At 36.5% G+C, this 25,975-nt stretch overlaps 1 protein-coding gene across 3 annotated transcripts in view; it reads right to left on the reverse strand.

The window, feature by feature from the left end:
• The window catches only part of LOC113415857 (cadherin-12), an 817,727-nt gene that overhangs the window by 314,954 nt on the left and 476,798 nt on the right, over nt 1–25,975 (reverse strand). Inside the window, exon 4 of one of the 3 annotated variants that reach the window (XM_087961174.1) lies at nt 10,707–10,856. The gene's annotated coding sequence lies outside the window, so the exon portion shown is untranslated. Of the gene's footprint in view, nt 1–10,706; nt 11,067–25,975 lie in introns of those variants that run through there. The other 2 variants (XM_026673444.2, XM_087961175.1) reach the window with 2 other exon arrangements.

Here is a 25,975-nt window from a genome sequence, read left to right on the forward strand (position 1 = left end):
GAAAGAAAGTTTGATAAATCAAGCGAAAACATTACATGAATAAATGAAAAGGAACTTATTGACTTTTTTCCCAGTTATAATATGATAGAGTTATCAGAAAGCTTAAATGAAGGGCAGTTATTGACTTTGAACAGTTGATGCTAGAGAAAATTGTTGAAAGTACCTTGGGCAGCAAGAGAAAACAAACTGTTTAATACTAAATGAAGTAAAACACACCACTCATTCGAAGTGCTAATAATGAAGTCAAAGCTTAAATATTGGATTTTGGATAATACTCTAGTACTTGGATAAATAAAAAGTAATAAAAAGTGACTGACAGAGGTAAAGATGGGTGGATACTATCAGTAATTCCACAAGCATGAAGTTACAAACAATTTCTGACAGATTTAGTGAATCACTATCCATCAGATCACAAAGAATCAGAAGCAACTGAATGACTCAACAGTGATGAGGAAAAAAGCTCAATCATATTCTCTAGTGAAAAGAAATATGTCAGGAGGAAATATATAATCTCATACTATGTTTCAGAACACATAAAGGAAAAGAACGGCTTAGACCTTTTTGTTCTAGTGATCAGAAAAAAGTAAAGATGCAAACAATAATTCAACATATAATGCCGCTTAATGCTGAGCTAATGTAAATTAGCCCCTTATTACGTTTTCTTCCTAAGAGCATAATTTTCCATGGTATCAAAAGCAGAAAAGATTCCTTCTTCTATCGCATGAAATTCATTAACTAGGTACCCTGACATTATATCTGGTGACTTTTTCCATGTACCACATGAGTGCTGTTGTTTAAGTTGACTCCCATTTATTCTTGGAACAAACTTTGCAAAATCTGTTACACATTTGTACAGGTTTGCACATAAGAAGGCCAAAAGTATAATAGGATATTCCACATACCCTCTCACTCCTAGTTTTAATATTCCATTCACCCATATAAGCAATGGGCAAATGGGAATGCCTAAGGATTTTTTCCCCAATTGTTAGAGCCTTTCCTGATAATTGCTGAAAATTGTTTACCTGTATTCTGCCAACAGGAAGGAAAGCGGAGGGAAGGGCAGGGAAGGGAAGGGTCAACTCTTCAAAGTAGGCCAGGTCAGGAAATAAATTCTAGAAAGACTGCTGAAATTCTATTTTATTGTTGCAGAATATAATAATAGAATCTTCAAAACCTGGCAGATATTCCCCCTCCCCTTTATACCAAAGGAAATCAATACAGGGCATTCTTGGATTTCTTTCATTCTCCATCATCCCTTCCAGGGTAAATCTGGTTTTTACAGAATATCTATTGAATACTTTCCTCAGGGCATTTTCTTACTCTTCAAGGGAAGGAAAGAAGAAGGTTTGGATTTAATAGAAAGGTGAATGATTAATATAAAAACCTTAAATTAATATTTCCATGTAGAAAAACTAAACAAAGACAAAATCAATAAAATGTTCAAAAAGAGACGATATTAAGAAATATTATTTGTATTCTGAAGTTCAGTAAAAATGTAACTTTAAAAAGAAAGTTTAAAGAAGTTAGAAGTTTAAAGAAGGAAAGATAATACATGAAGTGGTATATGGAAGTAAGGCTGATATGCAAGAATAGAAAAGTCTGAAGAGGTATAGATAATTGTGATGGTATAAACTAGTTTTCTTTTTTTGTTATATCATACCTTTAATTACTTTGGACTACTATTTGTTAATCCCTTTGCTCCATAACATTGCTTGTTCCTAGTAGCATTTGAGTATATGTGTAATGGCATGTAAAATGTATATGTGTAATTATATTTTTACATTTAACTACACTTGCTTCACAGAATACAGGCTTATAACAAGAATTGCCTATTTGGATGACACATTTATAGACCTGCAGGAAATGTTAATGTCCACAAATCAGTTCAAGAGAAATTAGAAATCAGGGGAAGTTTGTATTTTCTCTAAATTAGGTCATAATTTGCAAACAGATGTGTTCTGTAAAGGTGATCTTCAAAACAAACAAACAGAACAAGTCAAACAAGACACTCAGGTGTGTAACTTTCTGATTTAAATTTACATGTTGATTGGTTAGAAATAGGTCAAAGATGCCATCCAGTTTTATAAAGATAAGGGAGCTGATTAAAATAGGTGACTTTACATAGCATTTGTTCTTTTTAAAAGGAGCTGGAGAAGATGCATTGTCAGAAGATAATGCCTACAGATATTTCAGAACACTTGAAATGATGAGTTAAATAATAAGCATGGGGGGGAGTCTTTCATCCAAAGAGATTATACCTTTCAAATATAATCTCTTTACATCATTCTTTTTACTTTGATTATTTCAAATTGACCTATTAAAACTGCACAGATGGCTGTTCAAGTTATATCTGTTTTTCAAATAGTTTAGCTTACTTCTTAATGGACTGACACATCACAAACATATAATATGACATGCTTGAGTTTGCTGCATTAAAAAGGAGGCATTTTGGCCAACAAGATTGTGACATACTGAATAATTTGCTATGCTAATGAAGAAATTCAAACACTTATTCTTTGATGTAAAAATACATCTTTAGGTTTTACAATCAGAAGTGATTAGATAGCACTGATAGTTATCATGATTAAGCCAAAGGGGAAGTGGACATTTCAGTTCTAAGAAATATCTCTAGGATAGGCAGGTGGGAGAGACTGAATTTGCTACCATTAAGCCAGTGGATGAGGAAGGAAATGACACAGGAAATTTTTTTTTTGCAAGCACCTGAACCATGAATTTCTTAACCACATCTACTTTAGCCTCAGCTGCATAACTTCAGGAAAGTTACAGGATAAAATAAAGGGAGGGGACACCTCTGATATCAGCAATAAAAGACTACTTGTTAATTGCTATTAATAACCTCTAACTTTATAGCCCACTGGCCCCTGACCATCTGCAGAGAAAATTCTGTTCTCTGGGTGATGTCTATACATCAAAAGACTATAATCCAATGAGATATACAGTACATATACAGACATAAAACCATTCCCCCCTCCCCAGCCTGGATCACTAATCTATATATCTCAAAGGTGCTTTTCAAAAGGCAACTGGACTTTTTTTTGTTTTTTCCTTGAAGGCATTTCACTTCTCATCCAAGAAGCTTCTTCAGTTCTTCACTGAAGCTGCATTTCAGAACTGAAAAAGCTTCTTGGATGAGAAATGAAATATCTTCATGGAAAAAAACAGAGAAAGTCCAGTTGCCTTTTGAAAAAGCACCTTTGGGATAACCATGACCTGGATGACTAAGAATCTCTGTGATCTCCTATATCTTCTTATACTACAAAGATAATACTGCCTTACACACAAGCACTTACCAAAATAACATACATTCAAATATACGGTTTATATTTGCATCAGTGGTGGGATTCAAAAATTTTACTACTGGTTCTATGGGCATGGCTGAGTTGGCATGGCTTGGTGGGAGTAGCTTGGTGGGCATGGCAGGGGAAGGATACTCTAAAATCTCCATTCCCACCCCACTCCAGGGGAAGGATACTATAAAATCTCCATTCCCTCACCACCCCACTAACCTGCTTTCCAGCTCTGTTCTCCTGTGCAGGGCAACAAAAGAAGACCCAGCCAATCAGCTGGGACTTGGGAGGCAGAGAATAGATGGGGTGGAGCCAGTCAGAGGTGGTATTTTGAACTACTCAAAATTTCTGCTACCAGTTCTCCGAACTACTCAAAATTTCCGCTACCAGTTCTCCAGAACTGGTCAGAACCTGCTGAATACCACTTCTGATTTGCATGTAAGCTCTCACTTGTGGCTGCACTACTAGTAGTCATAGTATAAAACACTGTCACACATGTGGGGGAGGCAAGGAAATATGTATAGTAGTTATATATGACTAGACTATTCAAGGAATGAATAATAGAGTGATTCACATAAATCGTGAGCCAAATTAAGTGGCTGCCAATATTCTTTAAAGGCTGAATTTTTGTTGAAGTTCATAATTTTGCAAAAAATGTATAAGCAATGAAATAATACAGAAGTTTAATAGAAATAAGATGCTTTGCTTGCTTTTGTGGACTCTACTGCCCATTCATCTATACACTGGATTTTCAATGGCTTTGTGAGGGAAATTTTGTGTGGATGCAATTTTGTAACTCTTATATTTTATTTCTTCCACATTAAATTATCTTTTTATAATTTCATTGATTCACTAACAAACTTTATTTGCATCAAAATTTATGTACTCCCCAAAAAGGTTTTGTGCTATTGGACATAATGAGCCAGAACACACATACAAGATAGATTGTTTCTATACATTTAAGACAAAACGCATGGTTTTCTACATTCTACTTTGCTTTGCACTGGTATCTGTGGTGTAGATTAAACAAAATAAATTTCTTCCTTTATTTGCTTCATTTAATTTAATAAAAATAAGAACAACCATGGAACTAGATAAAACTCTAATGGGATAATATAGCTTATATGGAAATAGACTGCTGAAAGATCAGAAAAATGGTATCCCTTGCAGTGAGTTTTGCACATTACATAAATCTGTTTTAAGGTTTCAGATGAGTTAAAAGTAAGAATATACAACTAATCAATAATGTAATTTACCTTAAATAGTCATAGCAAAGACCACACAATAAGGTACAAATATATCTGACTGGCACAAGGAAGATACTTTTTTTCACTCTGCATGCATTATATCAGGGACCCGGCTAATCAGGATACAAAAGGTGCAGTTGTATATATATTTATATGAAGAATGTCCTTCTTCTGCAAACTAAGGTCATTTGAGCACTATTTCCTCTGGGAAGGGATTATCAGAAATTGTCACATGATGAATTTCCTGACTTTGTAAAATCTGAATAGGAATAGATTATTTTAGAGATTTCATATTAAAAGCTCACATCACAATAGATGATAAGATGCTGTGATGTGGTATTCTAATTTGAGATCTCTAAAAGAACTCAAAGTGGAAAATAAGTGATACTCTCTGACAATTAGACTGTAGTGGAACTCTAGGGAAATCAGGTCCCTTTTCTGTGGCTTTCTCAGCATAACAATTAATCCAGGCCTGTTTCCATCATTAATAACTTACAGTTGATTCACTTTATATAAGACAATTAATTGGCTTAAATATCTTTCTTCTCTTTCTCTTCCTTCTCTCACATTGATAACTTTAAATTCCCCTGCAACATTTTACCTTCAAAATCCTGGAAAGACTTAAGGGTATGACTTCTAATTTTATTTCGTGCTTCTCTGTATTAACAGTCTAGATCTTTGAGGGTTTTTCATGAAAATATAGTTTCTAGGAATCAGGAACATAATGGTTCCTTCTTTAATGGTTTCTGATACTGCCAAAAGAAGCTGGAGTTTTAATTTTCTATTATTTAGGCTACATTAGCCGCATTGACTTGTTATCATCAACATCTTTGCAAAGCAATCTTACAAAGGCAATACAACCTGGCAAGGCTACAGCATTGCTCTAATTATAATCTTGCTTCTGCAAACCATCGTTTACTGAAAGACATCACAGAACAATATATAGCTGAACATAGGCTGGATTTATTATAGTGAAAGAATAAGTTGCCACGAGGCAAAAGCACTGACTCCAGCCTAATACAAAGAAACAAGCATCAAGCTAAACTAGAGCAGGTATCTTAGCATGCTTACGAAATGTGTATTTATAAGTGACATTGTTATGATTATATTCTACATATTCTAGCTATGTATTTATAAAAGATCAGAATTTTTCAGGAATCCAAATTTGAAAGTTTTTGACTACCATATACAATAGTGCTTCACATGAACACTACACTCTACTACCATGTTCCTATTTAGTTATCAGACTAGGGATATAATGCATTCACTTTGTGAGTTTAAAGAGTGATGTGGCAGGTTTTACACCATAGTTGCTTCACCACAAATTATTAAATAAAAAAAAGAGTTGGATACAGGGGTGGGATCCGACAGGGTTAACTACCAGTTCGGTCATTTACAATGTGCTTCCCTGCAGGCGGGCTCATGTAAATCGTCAAACAGCACACTGCATGCAGAGAAGCAGCCTTTTAAAATGCCCTTTTTTTCCTGCTTTTTTAACTGCAGCTGTGCCTCGCATGACAGCTGAAGTTGAAAAAACTCAGGAAATAAAGGTCAGGTAAGAGCCCAGGTGGGTGGGTGGGCAAAAACATCAGCAGACATAGGACCGGTTCTGTCTGCTGTTCTTCAGAGCTACCAGTTCTACAGAGGTGGACAGAACCGGTAGAAACCCACCCCTGGTTGGATATATTAACACAATATTTTAAATATTAAATCATAGTTTAGAAACCAAAATGGCTGAGTTGGTTGACCATGCAGATGCAACATAACTTTTTTTCACACTGTTCAAAGCCATCCTGTATACATTTTTCTTCAAAAGGAATATCTTTCTGTGTCACATTCCTTATATAGTCAGCAGAGGGGGCATACACCTGTCAGCCCTTCAACTATACATTCTATATACTTAGATGAGACAAATTTTATGCTCAGGATATTGGCACAAGTCCTAACATCAACAGTAACTAATTATAAGCATGCATAGGAATCCATTAGGCTCCAGTAAGCAAGAAAGAAGATTTAACCCTCGTTTCCTGCATCACAACTTCGAGAGAGAGAAAAAATCACCTGCTGTGACCCTATCATTATTCTCCAATAGAAACTCTCGCCAGCACCAGTGGAAATTATTTTTGATCCAGTAATATGGGAGGAAAGGGTCAGTTTTTTTGTTTGTTGAAATGCTTCCCCTGGATGTTGAGGTCTTAATGATATTCCAGTCTGTGCACTTAATTGTGGTGGGGAAAAAATGATGCACCTGTTTCTGGTGGGAGAAAGAAAAAAATATTATAGGATTCCAAATAGCAATTAATGTGTGTGTAGTTTGGCCTTTATTTCCATGCCTATAATAATAGACTCTCTCTCTCTTTTTGTTTAATTTTGAAACCTCAAGTGTGATGCTTCTTATCCACTTAATTCTGCTATTCCTACTATTGTGAAAAATGAAGGGGATATTAATGAGAAGCTTAGTATAATTGGTATGTAAATAATACAAATATGTAAATGACACAACTCTTGTACCTGTATTTGTGCTAATATTTTCTCAAAAGGACAATAAAGGTTCCCCCGCTTTGTTTCTCCAAGGTTTGGTGAGGAAGGGGGATTAATTATGAACTGAATGCTTTGAACAGACATATAGACTGTGCCGAAAAAAGTTTTGATTATTTATAAAACTTGTTTCAGCATAGGCACATAAATCAGAAAGCTTCCTTGATGAAATATTGTATGAAGTATGCTACTCTGGAATTAAGAAAGAAAGGTAGAGCTTCTGACTATAATTTTTATGAGCAAAATAATGACATTTTTGGGTGATCAGTTATCAATATCTCACTGATTATCATCTTATCTTGTCTTATCATCTTAGTATTGTTTACTTTCTTTGAGGAAACTTATGACTTTATGATCACTCTTTTTCATTTTCAGAACAATTTTTAATCATTGCCATCCATTGAGCCTCATGAGTGGCCTGAAGTTTGAGCATATGTCTGGGCTAGATATTCTTATCTTTAGGATAGTTCTGAATGGATGACTGAGTTGTTTTTAAAGAACCTCTGAAAGCTAAAATAGGCACTTGAATGAATCATACAATTTGAAAACTAATATCAGGAGACATATTACATAGGAAAAAGAGCCTTATTTTAAATTGAAGACTTCATTTTTTATATAGCTAAATATAGCATTGTACTTCCTATATTGACCATTTAGAGGTATTGCTTCTAGGGAACCAACAGTATATATAGCAATACTGAAAATAATATCTACTCACCATGACTTTGGCTCTTAGTGTTATGGCACAAATTAAATATAGGCAGAAGATGTTATGCAACAACCTTGATTTTTTTGTAATATATAATACTTTTCTACAACTATGAATAAACCAAATTCTTTTGTCAACCCAATATTGTCAAAGCTTTAGCTACTGACCCTCTAATCATGAGAATAATGTTAATCAATATAGCCTTTTAAGGACTATTAAAATAAGATGTAATGCTTCAAATAGTGAAATATACTGAGTCAATAACAACAACAAATGCTATGGTTTCATTACTAATTTCATGTATATTATTTATTATTTGCACTTTTTATCAGCATGTATCTAAGTTCAGATCAAGTTGTTTTTTATTATTAGAAACATGTTAGAATATTTTGAATTTTGAATTGATACTATAGCATATATAGGAAAGTAAAATGTATGCTGGAATCCATGCTATTTGGGATTTCCTAATGTTGTGTACACACACACTGTATATATATATATATATATATATATATATATATATATATATATATATATATATATATATATATATACACACACACACACACACAATATACATGTATATGCACACACACATAAAATACTGTATGATAGGAGCCATGATCTGAAAGACTCACTGTATCATGGAAATGTAAAAATGTGTATACTAGCAAAAGAACATTTAAAACAAAGAGAAAAAAATTAGCCTCCTCCCCAAATCAATACATTATCAACCAGGTATTGACAGAAATATTATCCAGTGGGCAGAAATGATACAAATGAATCTAAAGATACACAGGTCAAGATTCAACCCGTGTAACACAATTTTCCTTCAGTAAATTCCAATACAAATAAATATGTTAAAAGAGAAATGGTCACTCAAGTACAGGATGCATGTCTTGCATACACAAGACTCAAGGTCAAAGTCTTGGAAAGTCCAAGATAAAAGAGGACGTAGCAGGCGATGGGAAAGACTTCAGTTCAATAAGTTGTCAGACTCCTGCCAATCCAAGTTGACATAGGTGGGCTACATTATTTTCTCACTTGCTAAAGATTAGAATAATGCAGATTGGCAGGGAATCCATATAGTGATTTATCAAGGTAGTATAACATTTTTATTCCAGGAAAAGAGAGGGAGGGGGGAGGGAGGGAGGGAGAGAAATGAAGGGTGAGAGGGTGAGAGCATGATCTGCATCCAAACCATAAATTTAGGAGATAATAAGAATTCAGGCACCTACTTTCTTTTTAAGTCAATCTCTAAAGAAAGAGATATTTACGTAGTTCAAGTTCTATGTACTACATGTGTAGTGGTTGTAAGCACTGTGAATTGTGCAGAGTATAAATATTTGAAATAGCATATTAGTTCAGTAAGTTTTGAACTGTGAAGTCTCCAATTTAAATCCCATCTCAGCTACAAAGTCAGAAGCTTTGCTTTCTTTTTTCTTTTCTCCCCCCCCTCCCAAATATAATTGATTTTGCTTTATCTACCATGCCCTTTTCTTCCTACAGCACAAGTATGATGATATACTGGCATTCTCTTCAGGACTCTTGTAAAGAAACAGCATGTGTGATAAAATATGTGCCATATACAAATGTTGTGAACTGTTGTCCCAATTAATACTGTTTAATTAACCTTGCAAAAGCATCCATAACAGTACAGTGCAGTATTACATTATGATTCCGATTTCTTTTATTACATTTCAGACCAATCTTTGAACACACTTTGTGAAAAAAAATTCACATTACAAAAACAAAAGTGAAGACAGAGGAGACGCTACATGTGTACTCCCTCTTGTTTTCACAAACTTCTTAAAGAGTTTTCACTTTTCCAGCTTATGTTTTTGTTAACTTGTAGAATGATTTAGGTCAAGAAAACTAGACTGAATCAATTTGGGAATCTGATATTCTTGCCATGCTTAGGCTAGTTAACCAAGAGCAGTTTTAGATGGCAGCATCTGAAGACTTTTATGTAAAAGGTTGCTAATCTTTTAAGTCATGCTGCTTTCATCTACTTTATATCCTTCTCCAATAAAATACCTCAACGGTCAGTTTAGTTCTCTCTCTTAACGTGCTACTGTTCTCTCTTTGTTCTACCAGTTCCCGACCTTTTAATCAAAATGACTATTCATGTCACACTTTATTACTGCTGACAGCTACAGATTTCATTTCCCTAAAACATCACAAGCAATTCTTTCCCTCACACCCCCACTGAAATTCAGCTGTTAATCTTGCAAGAGGCAACCATTACATGCTAGGCTTTATGCTTAAACATCTCACATATATATCCCTGTGTATGTATATATGTTCATTTAAGATTTATGATTTGTGTGTGAATGTGTATATGTGTATACATGCACACACATATACACATATTATTTCTAATGTGAAATACTGAATAAATACTCCCATATCAACTTTCATCATCACTGTTTGCCTTTGTTGTAAGGTTCTGATTATAATATTTTTATTAATCTAACTATATAATAATAATAATAATAATAATAATAATAATAATAATAATAATAATAATAATAATAATAATAATAATAATAAGCAACAGTGATATGTCTTTTGCATGCTTCCTTCTTATATCTATATAGATCTCTGTAGACAATCCAAACAGTTCAATGGGATGCTGAAGAAGGACAGGAAATGTTTCTCTTCTCTAAGAAGAGTGCCCTTTACAGGTTAAAAAGAAAACAATGAACAGACATTCTCTTGAGACAATAGTTCTATTCTGGAATACTTCTTCTAAAGTCAGTTTCTCTATTCCTTCAGTTCTCTCTCTCTCCTTATACAACAAACGGACAGAGCTGCTGCACTGCAGAATGTCAGTTTACTCATTTAGAACTTTCAATGCAGAAATACGGAGTGATGCAGTCAACCAGATAACGCAGCACTTACCTTAATTGAAAATCCTTTCTTTTGACAAAGTGAACCGAAGGAGGCGTTCAGCCGTTATTTAGAGGGCAATCTTAAGTTTTCAATCAGCACCCTTCAGGTTAAGAATCATCCTGGGCTGTCGTTTGCTTTTGACGTTGAACTCTTCACTGTCTAGAAAAAAAAAAAAAAAAACGGGAGAGAAGGAAAGATCAGCTGGAATCCTCCGGAGAGATCCTGAGTAAGTGAGAGTACAGAAGCCCCTTGGCTTAAAAGAAGGATGTTCAACAAAACATCTTGGGTCTGAAGAATCCTGTGGCTGCTGCGAGAGGTTTTTATCATGTCCCTTGAGCCGAAGAATGATCGCTGACCTGATTAACACACAGCACACTCCTTACACATAGAAAAAGCACTGGGAGGATTCCTGGTCCACCAGGGAGTTGCAAAAGACACCGAGGCCACTTGGGAATGTCATCTCATGCAGATTAATAGATGTGCTGCTCCAGCTGAGATTGTAATTTGCAAGGTGGGTAATGCACGGCGCAAAGCAATTTAATGATTTCAAAAGGAAATGTGTTTCTGCAATGCTCCTTTTTCTAAGGTGCATCAGCATTCCAAACAGGTTATGACTGATTAATTAAAGCAGATGGATGGAGCTAGTTTCATGATAGGATGCTCAGCATATACAAAACATGGGGAGCTGAAGGGTGAGGTGGCCACTCTTATTTCAGCTTAACAGAAACAAAATTATTTTGGTGGGCAAATCTCCCAGATGGCAATTTACTTTTGTTGGGTAGGAGGGGAATAGTTTTGCATGGCACATTTTTTAGTAAGAGTAAGCCATTAGATGTGCAAAGTTATATTCCCTAAGAGAAACACCCCCTTCAAACAAGGTTACCAAAAGGGCAGCCAATTTTACAAATGCACAATGGAGTTTCCTGATGTTTTAAAGATGTCCAAGAAAAAAAAAAAGAAGACAGGTTATACAGTACATCTTATACTTGTCCAGTTATAAAACCATTGATCAATGGATGGATCAAATGCTAGTCCAGTAGTTAAGATTTTTATTAATCTATTTGCTTTTGGTTACATTTACACCTCAGCTTTCCATTAAATAATGCTCAAGGAATAGTAATAACTAAGAAAATGGATAATAAGAAATAGAAGAACACATGTCTTGCATAGATAAGCTGACAGGTTCTTTCCTAGGAAAGACACCTGTTGGCAGTCTTGAGCCTAGTTAAATCAATGGTGCAATTTTACGAAATGACATATTTTGCATACCTGGTTGTGTATAGCCTCCTATTCTGCAGAACATTTGAAATTTATTTAGTGATCATCTGCATCAGATACAGTAGTTGATCTTTACAGAATTTCAGGTGTCATTGAATGGCAATAAAACATAAATTGTTCAATAAATTATTCACTGTTGATGTAGGAGGGACAAGACAATATCATTTAGATGTTATGCCTCAAGAACCAGTATTTTTATCTCTCTCACATTCCTGATGTCTGAATTTTTACGACTTATACTACTTCATAGAGTCTAAGTAACTGGCTTCTGCTGTTACCTGAGTCCTCTATTTGATGCCCATAGATTCTTGCAGCCAGGGCCATAGAAGCATGCAACTTGTTTTGCAGATTGGAGGGAAGAAATTTATTGGAAACGGTTGTGGTAGAGAAAGCATCCCTATTCCTAAATAAAGAAATGGTATGTGTGCATCATCTGAATTTTGCAGGACTGAAAAGAAAGGGACTATCATTCTTGCCATTAATATTGGATGACAACATGATACAACAAAAGAGGGATGCTATAACACATTAAGTAAACAGGCCATTATTGAATTCCCAGACTATTTCAAAATATTTGAGAGAAACCATCTTCCAGTCTGGTTAGTTGACTTACACCACACTGCCCTCTCCCCCTACACACACTGGGAACTGAATAGTTTCCCTAATCACAAAAGTGTTTAGGAAAACAAAATCATGTGCTGTTGTACAACATTACAAATAAAACATACAAGCTCCTTTGGCATGTCTACCTACTTATATTTTACTGATTTTTAGGCCTCTTTTCTTACAATGAGGTCATTGGCATGAACTACTTTCCCATCATATATAAACTTATATTTACAACAATCCTACAAAGTAGATTTAGTGGGAAAAAGTGAATTGGCACAAAATTACCCACTAAGTTTTAAATTGGACCTCCAAGGTCCTGGACTCACATACTGACTATGTGTAAAAATGCAGCCAAAAAGTCTGTTTATTGTCAAAGTTAACATTCATTTCCTTTATGAATTTCAATGAGTTGCAAACTGGTTGCAAAATGGATCAGATAGCAAGCCTTATTCAATCACAAAATTCATAAAGGAAATGAATGTTACAGTCAGAGCTAAAACCAAACATTAAAGAAAGTGTTTCAAAAAGAAGAGAAAGAGGAATCCAGAGTATACGACAGGCAATCTAGAGCAGTTGTTCCAACAGTTCCTTAGGATCTATGGATTTTTAAATTCAGAACTCTTAGAATAACTAAGCAAAAGTGCACTAAAAGGAATGCACATCTAAAGTATGATTTCTTTGTGGAAGAGGAATCTGATTTATCCAAGATCCCATAACATCCTCATTAATGCCTTGATCATGCAAGAATAGTAAACCTTTGATTTAACAGAACCACATTTAGTGGAAATCCAATGACTCAGAAAAAAAGAAGTATGTCTACTTCTCCCCTTGAAACAACACTTATGTCCATCATTACAAAAATGATGTGAATGGTTTCCTATGAGTTCACTATCTCAAATTTAAATGCAATCACAAGATTCAAAATGTTGATTTATTCATCAACTATATTGGGTAGATGGAACTGTCTGAAACAATATTTGGGAAAATCCCCTTGAATTATCTTACAGTAGATAGTGCATAGCAAAGATTGGGGAATAAGAGAAGTTTGTGTGGTTTGAATATTAATAAAAAATATGTTGTTTACATTTTATGAACAATTTGCAAATGCTACTATTGTAGTCCTTCAATGTTGACCCTCACTAATCTAATAAAAATATTCAAGTTCCCTCAGCTTAAATTGAGCCACGGTGAATGATTGGGAACTGAGAAAGATATATTTGCAAACTGTAGATTAGCCAACTACTCTTTGGCACTCACAAAAAAATGCAAATAGGTAATCTTTAACATATGACCATTTGTTCAGCGATCGTTCAAAGTTATAGTGGCAGTGAATGTTCCCAAAGTGATGGCAGTTACATGCTACTACAATCTTGTGATCAAAACCCAGGCACTTGGCAGTCCTCCTGCGCTTATGACCTCAAGAATGCTTCAACTTTCCTCATCTTACTATCTTTCCTATCTATACTCCTTTGGCCCCTGGCACTCTGCAGGTGCTGTCACCCTCCAAGCCAGCTTTCTTCTCCAGATTGTGCAAGGCAGATTCCTTGAAAGACATGGAGAAAATGGTCCCATGTAGCCAGGAACTGACTTGTGAAGGATAGAAATGTGTTTTTGCCTTTCCCAGGCTCCAGAAGTTTTCTTCAAGCTTCCAGGAGGGTGAAAACAGCCTCCCTGAGCTCTGGAGGCTCTCTGGAAGCCAGAAACAGACCCATTTCCAGCCTTCCAAAAACATCCTGTTTTTCACCCTGCACTTACCTGCATCCAAAATGATCCGCATGGGACTCCTGGGAGGGGGAGGGGCAGGGCAGGATGGGTGGGGCCAGTCAAGAGTGGGATTTGGGGGTTCTTTGAACTGTACAGAATCTTAGCTAGGGGCTCCCCCGAACCCCTGCAAACCCCCAGTATCCCACCCCTGGTTTTGCACAATATAGCTGCTTTGTGCTATACTGCTGGCCCCAGGTTGATATTGCTGTGAAGGGCTTTATCCTGCACTGGCGTTCAAGGGATTCGTGCAGCTCAAAGCTTCAACACACCCAAAAGTCTCTCTGTGTCATGCTACTGGGCAGAGGTGGTATTCAACCAGTTTGCACCAGCTCGGGAGAACTGATAGTGGTAATTTGGCATGGGTCGCAAAACTGGTGGAGACCCCTGGCTGGCCATGCCCCTGGTCACCCAGTCGCTCACTTGTCCTGGTCTCTCTCCTAGATTTCCCTACAACATGGCTGCCATTGTGCAGCTCAGGCAGATGTCCCAGGGCTAATGCACATGAATTGTACATGTGCAGCAGCCCCAGGACATCTGCCCGTCCTCCCAGAGCATATTTTTTTCCTTCTCCTGGCGGATGCACCTATTCCAGGCCAGCCAGAAGGTGGATAGGTGGGTGTCCTGGGGCTTCTTACCCCCTCTTGTGACAAGATGCCTCCAGCTGCTGCATGCTTTTTTCGGTGCAGCTGCAGTTCAGCAACCGCACCAAAAAAAAGGACCCCCTGTTCTATGTGCCAGGCCTGGCAAGTCTGAGCAGCCGGCGCATAGAATAGGGTGGCACTGGACCCTTAGAGAAGCAGAGAGAAGCTGGAGATCAGTAGCTACCTCTTTCGCAGCACAAGAAGCCTCCCTCCAACCGGCTGGCTGGTCTCCTCTTTCTCTACCTGTTTATTCTGTATGGCTGAGGAGGAGGAGACCAGGCAGCTGGTTGGGGGAGGCTTTCTGCACTGAAAGAGGTGGCTGGAGGCTGAAAAAGTGTCACCTCCAGCAACGGCCCCTTTGGCCGGCTGGTCTCCTCTTCCTCGGTCATACAGAACAAACAGGCAGAGAAAGAGGAGACCAGCCGGCTGGTTGGGGGAAGTTTCTTTGTGCTGCAAAAGAAGCAGCTAATGATCTCTGGCTCTGCTCCGCTCTGCTTCTCCAATGGTCCAGCACCACCCTGTTCCATGCACTGGCTGCTTGGACTTGCCAGGCCTGGCACATAGAACAGAACATGCTTTTTTCGGTGCAGCTACTGGACTGCAGCTGCACTGAGAAAAGCACACAGCAGCTGCAGGTATCTCACAACAAGGAGGGCGAGAAGCCCTGGGACATGTGGCCACCTGCTGGCTGCCCAGGCTGGGTTGGGCTGAAAGAGGTACATCTGCCAGGAGAAGGAAGAAAGCATACTCCAGGAGGGCAGATGCTGGGCAGGTGCTGGGCAGGTGGGTGGATGACCCAGGACCACTTAAAGGTCGACTTTAAGAGTGCCCCATGGAAGAAGCTGAGAACCGAGTACAAACATAGGGATGGCAGGGGTGACGGGCGTGTGTCCCTCCATAAGGATTGTGAAGGGAGGCAGACACCACGCCTCTGAGGAAAAGAGGAAGTGCCAAAGCCCTGGCTGTTACTCGTGAGGGGACCACAGAGGGACCCATCATGCGTCCCTGTCACCCCCGCCGCCGCTATTTTTGCTCTCATTCTCGGCTTCTTCCATGGGGGTGCTCTTAAAGTTGATCTTTAAGAGCTGGAAGATGTTTCGTTAGATCGCTGCCAACTCATCATTGGGAGAGGTGTAACTCCTGAATACATGAGAAGTTTTGGGAAAAGTTCTTGGATTTTTAAAACGCATCCACATGGTGTCTGCCTCACTTCATGCTCTTTGTGCATGCCTGGAGCATCTAACCGAAGCGAGAGAGAGCGAAGTTGACTGCTATGAGGCAAGCGCCTTGCCTTCCCCTCTTGCTCCTCACAGTCGCCCTGAGCTGGGGTGGTTCTTTACTTGGGCAGTCAGACACCCACAGCAGCACCCAGTGCAGCAACAGGCAGAGCTGCAACAATGAGGTACAGTAAGATTTGGTGATGCAAATTTATCTCTGAGGGGCTTCTGGCAAAAAATAAAACAAAAGCCACCCCAAAACAAAACCCATTTGGCAGGCAGATTTGGCAGGCAGTTGTGATCTTTAGTTGGGCTTTTTCTTTTTGTCAGCCCAAGGGCAGAGGAGGGAGGGAAGGTACATAGGAAATCACCCTGTGTCTGCAGCATCAGTCATGTGACTGAGTGGTCATGGCCAACTCGATGTCACTTGCAAGGTGCGGTACCACCTTGTTGAGTTGGCCATGCCCACCCAGACACATGACCACCAAGCCACACCCACCAAACAAGCCACACCCACAGAACCAGTAGTAAAAACAATTGAATCCCACCACTGCTTCTGTGCTGAACTGGAGCTGGCATTCATGCTGTGCTGAGCATCATGGTCTACTTGAACCCAAGAGCACACCAAGAAGTCCCTGAACTATGTATTTTGGTGACTGCTTTTGCCCCCCAAGGCAAGGAGCAGGGTGCAAATACAGTAGATACAGCATGTGGGTGCAAGGAAATGAAAAGGAAACAATCCCTTATCTTAGTGAGGCTCAGGTCTAGGAGGGGCCAAGCCGAGAATGGCTTGGATTGGGATGGGTACTTATTTAATGACCTGCAGTTCTCAATTAACAATGAAAATGGCAAATGTTGGAATTTCCATTGCTAAATAATGCAGACACATGACATCAAACATATGCTTAATAATGTAAATTATCTGCTGTGGTCACATATTGATGACTACCTGTAGTGAGAATATGCTAATAGCAGCAGCAAACACAATTTGGTTTAATTATCACATTGTGAGGACAAAAAGGAATTAGTCAAGATAAAATCTGACCAAGGAGCTCTGTTTGTCTGAGTTTTGGGCCCCATATATTACTGACTAGGTTTGTCTATAATCCTTCTTCTGTTTTGATTTAGAAAATCTATCATCTGCCTATGCACCAGGTGTTCTTCCATGAGAAAACCTTTGCAAATTGTGCTCTGTGAAGTGTTGTCATTGTCCCATAGCATGCCAATTGCCAAGTCTTAATTGCTGCCCCATATTCAGGTTTGCCAAATTTAACTTGGAGCATCAAACAGAATATTTGAGGGTGAAGATCCTTTGCAAACAGCAATGCCTAGGGAAACATTACACCAATCTTTGAAAATGAACCAACTGCAATATATTTGGACCTAAAAAATTAAAAGAGAATCGACATTGTATCATCTCAGTATCCGTGTGGAATTTTCTCCTTTTGCCAACTCGAACGTTTCCTAAGCTTTATAACTACAGCTCAATGGAGCCTGGAAAAAAAAATATAATTGAAAACCTATCTTCTTTCTATGTCCTTCTCTTATCATTTTCTCTTTCTTCTTCTTTTATTTGAATGGTTGTAACCTTTCCAATAATTATTTCCTTCCCCTGGATTATCTTACAGATGTTGAGATAGGTTGTTGCCCTGGAAGCATCTGATTTTTCTTCTCTTCATTGGGCTTCCCCGTTCTTTTTGTAGTGCCCTCAAGCAGGATTCCACATTGCAACTGAACAATTTCAGTTCAGTTAGCCCCTTTAAGCTAATTCCATTCCATATTAAAAGTTTAGATAAATTAATTGCAGATTAAATTATTCAAACACTTTAATTTGTTGGTATGGTCTTCTTTGAACATAGTCAATAAACCCATTATTTAAATGAATGACTTAGCTGGGAGTTTAGGTAATTGTGTAAATTTGCCAAATGTGTAGAATCAGCAAGAAAAAAATATGTAATTGAAAAGTTCAACAATTATTCACTAAGTACATTCAGAGTGCTATATAACAGTGTACATGTAAAACAGAGAGAGAGAGAGAGAGAGAGAGAGAGAGAGAGACAGAGAGACAGAGAGACAGAGACAGAGACAGAGACAGACAGACAGACAGACAGATAGACAGACAGAGAATTTATATAATATCCAAAAAGAAAATAAGTAGCAAAAAATATAAGTACAATTATAAATTAACCTTCTTCCTAGGGTTACATTACACACACACACAATATTCCATGACTTTTCCCAACTGTTCATCCATCAGTCCCAAGAGGAAATGTTCTAGTTTCAGTTGGAAGTAAATCTTTAAAATTCTCTGAATTTTAATGTATGTAATTTTACTGTGAATGTATTTTAACCCAATTTTTTCTTGTTTTTTTTCTTTTAACACATCCACCCAAGCATGATAAATGAACCTTCTTGTTTTCAAACTGTAACCCTTCTTTGGAAGGAGGAAGAAAGGATACCAAACATTCAGTTCAGAATTATCATCATCATCATCATCATAGATGTGCATTTATTCTAATCACCAGTTATGTTTTTAGATTAAAAAGTAACCAAAGAAAATGGAATGCAGAAACTCAGGAATGGCTTTACAACAACTCTACTAGGATTTTTTTAAATATGTATAACATATACAATTCATATCCTGAAATAAATAAACTAATTTCAGAGAAATAACACATTTCATTTAAGACAATAATCTCAAGGCACCTTAGTTTCTGTTAAGGAAGACCTGATATGAGTAAACCCAAAAATAAACTAAATTAAAACGAAGAGAAGAGAAGAGAAGAGAAGAGAAGAGAAGAGAAGAGGTCTTCTAGTCCAATTCCCTGGTCAGGCAGGAAACCTATAACATTTCAGACAAATGGTTGTCCAACATCTTAAAAACTTCCACTGTTGGAGCATTCATAACTTCTGGAGGCAAGTTGTTCCACTGATTAATTGTTCTAATTGTCAGGAAATTTCTTCTTAGTTCTAGGTTGCTTCTATTCTTGATTAGTTTCCATAACTTCATGTCTATAATTTTTTTGTATAATGCTTCATGCCTATAATGTTTTGCGTCACTCATCACATAGATTGGGGACAGTTTCCCCACATTCACTGCCTAGTACCTTCACTATCTTTTTTTTTTATTTAAAAAAATGGATTTATTTGTAGCCCCAAAAGTATCCTCTCAACATAACTAAAAATGATCCAGAAATCCTGCACTACCATGCCATTGATTAGGTTTATAACATTTAATATGAATGAAAAACAAAAGGGGAAAAATCTGCTTCACTTAATATATTGTTCTGCAACACAGGCCTGAGATGGCCTACATTAATCAAGAGTTCATGTTTTACAACATCTGCCAGTGCTGATAACCTTTGTCTAAATCCTAAAGGGTTTCCTTCCATTTTTTTTTGAACAATTTCTGCTGCCTTGGGAATTTAAAGTAGTTTTCACTATGTTGGTATGCTGTGTCAAAAGCACATAAGACTTTTACTCCAAGATTTGCACTTTCTTCCTTTTACCCTCTGGGCAAAACTAGAAATACTGCTTTTAATGTGCAAAGCACTATATTACTTAAAAATCTCTGCACACAGCCTATGATTTCAGCTTATGCCAATATAGAGATAATATTTGAAAGGTGACTGCAATATGGGCACAAACCACTTGTAAATTCAATTCTCACAGAATTTATTATTTCCTGCATAGTGCATTTATATAATTATCGGGCTCACAAATCATGCTAAGCCATAACCTGCTTTTAGCTTGCTGAAGAATGTACAGGGATGAGTTCATGAAAAATGTTATAATAGTTGGAGTCATATACTATATAAAAACAAACAAAAGAAGCCTTTAAGGCTTATCACAACCATTGGTGTCCAGAATAAGCCAACAATTGCATGTATTTTGATATCATGGTGCCAATAATTCAATTGTATAATTGTTCATAGAATTGTTATGGTAATTCTAACCCAGCCAATAAGTCAATGAGTACCTTATTTTCATTATTTTAAAAGGTACTAGTGATACGTTTGAGCTGTTAAGTATGAATCATGGAAAGGAAACAGAAAGACATGGCATGTTGCCCAGATGTACAACATCCTTCTTTTTTGACTGAAGTTTCTCAGGTCTGCATTATATCACCAATAATTTAGAAAAAAAAATCACATCTGACTTCTTGTTAGTAAAAGACTTGATTTTACAAATAGAATTATTGGCAGTGAACCATGTATTGAAGGGCAAACAGAAAGAACACACACATTATACACATTTGTTCTTTCATTTGCACATTGCAGTGATTTTTTTTTTAATCTCAGAGATGTGCAAAACATTCTGAACTTAGAATGTTCCAGGTATGCTGTTACAAATATTCTGGAACATGAATACAATAACGTGTGCGTGTGATAATCAAAATCATAATCAAAAGCAACATAAATCAAACAATCATCTCCCTCCCTCTTTCCCTCCCTCCCTCCCTCCCTCCCCATCTCTCTCTCTCTCTCTTTCTTCAATCATGCATTAACCCCAGGCCTAGAGAGAGCATTGCCCTTATCTCTGGGGAAGTTCTTTTCCAGAGTGTAAGGCCACTGACATAAAAGACATTCTTTGTGGGTCCCTTACAATGACATTTATTATAATTTCTTTGATTGTTGTGAGCTGCCCACAGTTGTTGGGAGTTGGTGGGCCTATAGTCACAATTTCCAGTTCTTTAGCTGATGTTGGTGTTCATTCATATCAAGTTCTTCCCAAGAACTTAGGCTATTGAAATTGTATCAGTGTAGTATATATGAATCCAAGCAGCATGAGCTATTATAATTGACATGAAAATTTTGACAATTTGTAAAATTTCTAGAAATTGTCCAAAGATTTTAGTATGCTACCTAGTATACTGATAACCACTGGTATCATTATTATTATGGTTGGTTGAACAGTCAGCCAGCTGTTTAGACTGGAACTGGCATTTTTATCCACCTATCAAATCCATTCTAATGAGTTGATGTTGTTTCATGTTGTTAAAGGCACCACTGCAAAATCCAAACTGTTCTTATTAAAGCTGCTTTTTGTAATTAACTGGCAGTGATTCTGTCAATGCCAATGATGTTCAAGTGATTCTCCTGAGCTTTTGGGATTGCACCTAAGGCACTTAATAATATTGGTATATCTTTACTTTCTTTTGCCAGAATTATTCTACTTCTATTTGCAAGTCTTTGTATTTCATTATTTTCTCCAGTGCTTTTTCTTCTATTCTGCTGTGTCAGGGTACTGCCACGTTCACTCTGCAGACTTTTTTTGTCTTTCTTATTGACAATTGTTAGGTCTCAGATATTATGTGACAGATGCTTGTCAGTTTGAATTCTTAGGTGCCATAACACTTTAGCTTATTCGTTTTATATTACTTTGTCTATTACCTTGTCTCACCAGTTCTTCCTTGCAGGCAAATGGTATTTTGTGCAGATATTCCAATTCACCATTATTGCTACTTTGTCATGCTTCTGTTTTTAATCAGTCTTAGCAATCTTTCTGAAGCAGCTAACCAGGTGGTCCATTGTTTCTTCAGCTTCTTTGCTGTCGTTGTCTTCTCAATTCTGCTTTGTCTGAATTTATTCTTAAGATTTTGTGTATCCAGAATTAGTGCCTCTATCTCTTTCTTTAACTTTTCTGTTCTTAGTTATTAACAGGTCTTGTTGTTATTGCTTTGCCTGTTAGATTAGTTATGTAAGTAAGAAAGTAAGTAAGTAAGTAAGTAAGTAAGTAAGTAAGTAAGTAAGTAAGTAAGTAAGTAAGTAAGTAAGTATATATTGGCTATGTAATAACATTCCCCTGCCATGTCTCTTTTCTATTTTTCACTTTGTCTTTCTTGTAGGCCAGTTTGTTGTCTTTGTTACTCAATATGCCTTCATACAAGCTTCAGTGCATCATATTCACTTTCTTTCAGATATTTTACCAATGTACTTTTTTTCTATTTCAGCTGTCTAGTGTAGTTGCACCACCCCATGCCAACATACTCTTGGTAAAAAGTAGAGTTTATCAACATTGCTGCGTACATTAAAATACATCTCATTATTTTTCTGATCTCCCTATTCAGGGCTTTAAGTTCTGCTTCAGTCCATTATTCCAGCTGTGTATCTAATAACTGGATTTGCCCAGATGTTAATTGCCTTGATGTTATTTTCTCCACTAAGTTTGAACTTTTAAGATCTTCTTCACTTTCTATTCCCTTCTAAACTTTTTCTTGACTTCAATGTACCTGATGTTGTCAGTCTGAAGGATGCCCAAGTATTTGTGGTAATCATCTTCATCCAGATCCTTGATGTTACTTCCATAAGGCATCTTGATTTCTTCAGTTTTCATGATTTTTCCTCTGTTGATGGTAAGGGTTGCACGTTTGTCCAGTCCAAATTATATTGCAATATCTCGACTATATATATATATATACAGACTGTGTTGAGCAGTGGTTCATGTTCAGATTTTTTTCCCCATATAACTTCAGATCAACCATATAAAGGAGGATGGTTAGCCTAGAAGATATTTTTGATGGTTAATAGCCATTGGCTGATCTGTTCAAAACTGTTGATACAGGAATCAGTGAAATGGCAAGCAATAGTGGTGAAAGTGAGTCTCCTTGAAAGATTCCTATCTTAATATTAATCTTCATCTCTCTCAGTTTATCACCATTGCATAGGAACTGTATCCTCCATTGTGCCATTGATATGTTTCTACTGACTCCTGTTATTTCTAGGCACTTGATTATCCAATCATGTGGCAGAAATCAAATGTCTTCTTGTAATCAATGCATGCTACATTCAAGTTGCTCTTTCTTCTCTTGAAGGTTTCCAAAATCATCTTGTCATTAGGAGCTGATCTTTTATTCCCCATAGTTGGACATTTTCTGCCCAGGTGGACAGAGATTGTTTTCAACCAGATGTATCAGCTCCCACACCAGTTAGCAGTTTTTTTTGTCATGAATTTAGTAGAAAACCAATTTGCTTTTCTCTGAGGCTGACACAAAACTATCAGAAAATCTCTCAGGCCCCTTCTATTAAATAATATTTTAATATTATTATTATTTAATAGAAAGGTCAGGAGAAATTTTCTGAATTTTGTCATACCCTCAGAGCAAAACAAATTGGTATTCTACTAAATTCATGACAAAGCAAGACAATATTATCAACTCTTTCTCTTCCTGTTTTTGATCCTTAAAATATACATATATCAATATTTTATTTATTTATTAAATAAATAAAAATGCCACCCATCTCCCTTACATGGTGACTCTGGGTAGCTTACAAGGTATGATATTTTCATGTAAGACAATGTTATCTGATCTTGTTTGATGTACCACACATCTTTTTTTTATCATTTCCAAAAACAGCTAAATACCATTAAAAATTGTCCATGATTTCTCACTTGAGAATACTGAAATTTCTTGTAACTTTGACAATATTTTTTAAAATATGGTTTTATCCATGGATCCTATCTAAAAGTACCATATGCTTTTGTTATCAATTTGTAGCCTAAATACTTGCTTGAAGCACTTAAAGGAACCAATCTTGATAGAGATAATTCCTTTTACTTTTAAGGATAGTGGGTATCATATTTCCTAGAAGTTGAAGACAGACAATCCTTTTAAAAATACATTTTAAATTGCTTTCAAAGGTGTCATCAAAAATATGTTTATTTTGTTACAATTGTCTATTATTCAGTTACAGTATATTGATTATATTGTAGGTTTTTTAAAAATCTTACTAAAATTGCAAAATAGTTTACAAAAACAACATATTCTCTCTATTATTTATCCCTTGGCTTTCATGATTAGAATATAATCAACTGAACAATATAATTTGTTTAAAAGGAGTAGAAGAAATGCAACCAGGATGAAGCTATACTGTATGTTTACAAATATTCATTCCTGCTCTGAATTCCAATGGAATGAACTTGACGATGTTGTAGAAAGTATCTGGGTTAAAATAAGTAATGAAATACAAATACTGTTGTCAGTGTCTATTTTAACCATCCAACTAAGAAGTGATTGTGCCTTCCAAAAATAAATTCAGAGAAGTATGAAACTGGACTGACAGATTTTACTAATGCCAACATCTATTGGAAGACAAATTCTCCCAAGTAATTTTTTAATGGAAATTTTTGAATTATCTTGTTGACTTTCTGGTTCAGAGATTAGAGAAGAATCAAGAGGTCAGATATTCTTGACTAGATGGTAGTCAATAGGGAATATTAGAGAAAGTAGAAGTAACAGGAACAGAAGGAAAGTGACTATGCAATGCTGGAGCTTCTCATATTAATCTAAATCTAAAATGGAGGGTAGGCAAATATATATTTATATCTAAAGTGGGATCAGTAGGATTTCATGTCAGGAGAATCTAATGGGTTCTAAACAAAAAAGTTTAAAATGAGTTCAAGTTGGATAGGAGTTCCTAAAAAAGGAAATAATGAACTAATAACTCCAATAAGGAGAAAAAATAGAGGATAACAATAGCAATATCACTTAGACTTTACAGCACTCTCTGAGTGGTTTACAACATCAGCATATTGCCCCCAACAATCAGGGTCCTCATTTTACCAACCTCAGAAGATGGAAAGCTGAGTCAATTTTGAGCTGGTCAGGATCGAACTTCTGGCAATGGGCAGAGTCAGCCTGAAATATTGCATTCTAACACTGCACACAAAGCCAAGCTAGATACATTGGATTCCTGCATTGAACAAGGTTTCATGACTCATTGTAAATCAGTAAGTATATGAGAGAATCACAACAATTATCTTCCAGATCATCATGCCCCTGATATTCCAAGTAGTTTTTTTTTTCTTTGCTTATGTTTTAGGCATAGACCAGCATAAAACTAGCATAATAGTCATTCCAAAGTAAAATTAGAAAAAGTAAAATATTGTATTAATCAATACAAAATAATAAGAGAATATTTGTATCATGTCCAGATCACCTCTACACCTATATGATTCCACACTTTTCCTTCCACTGGGTAACTCAGCTGTCCTACTTTTATCCCAGGTAAGATATTTCACAAATTGCAATGGAACCAGTTTAAAGACATATTTTCCTATGAGCACAAGTTTGTGCCACACTCTCCCTAATAGCTTTTGGGTTTTCTATTTCTGTCAATCTTCTACTATAGATCAGATTAGGAAACCAAAGTCCTGCAAGCTAATATTACTTTTATAATAAGGTTATAATAACAGAATCTTATAATTCTAAATAACACTTCCCTCTTCCTCCCTTTATCTTGTCTGAGACACTAACTCATGTTATAGACCTGGTCCATACTCAAATTTCTTTTATCTGACCATTGGTTTAGTTGCAGTTCTTCCTCCTATTCTTATTTCTTCATTATTGCTGCACTGTTGTTTTTTAAATTAATTAAACAGCAACTTGGCAATTCCCCTTGTTATGAATGCTCTCCTTTACCCAAGTTTATGCAAATCTTTTCACACCTACAAAAACAATGATAGAGTCCTGGCACTAGATGCTTTTTTTTAAACTTTCCTATTGGCCAGTGGATAATTCAATGATCATGTCATGTTGTGTTCTGAGCATTTTGAAATTGGCAGTGGTTCAAATTGGTATTGGGGAAATGTCCTTAGGATAAGGAAATTGCTTGTGTTCACCATGATATAATCTGTTAAACTTTTTAACCTTGAAAAGGGAGGGTGGAAGAGAAAAAAGACATACCGTATTACAAAGAAATATTATAAGCAGACAGTTATGAAGATACTGCTTTGTATAAATAATGCATTTTTGGCAAAGAATTTAACA

The sequence above is a fragment of the Notechis scutatus genome, chromosome 3 (genome assembly GCF_049901735.1).
Source record: "Notechis scutatus isolate UNSWTSFEM ecotype Mainland chromosome 3, rNotScu1.2, whole genome shotgun sequence".
NCBI classification, from domain to species: Eukaryota; Metazoa; Chordata; class Lepidosauria; order Squamata; family Elapidae; genus Notechis; species Notechis scutatus.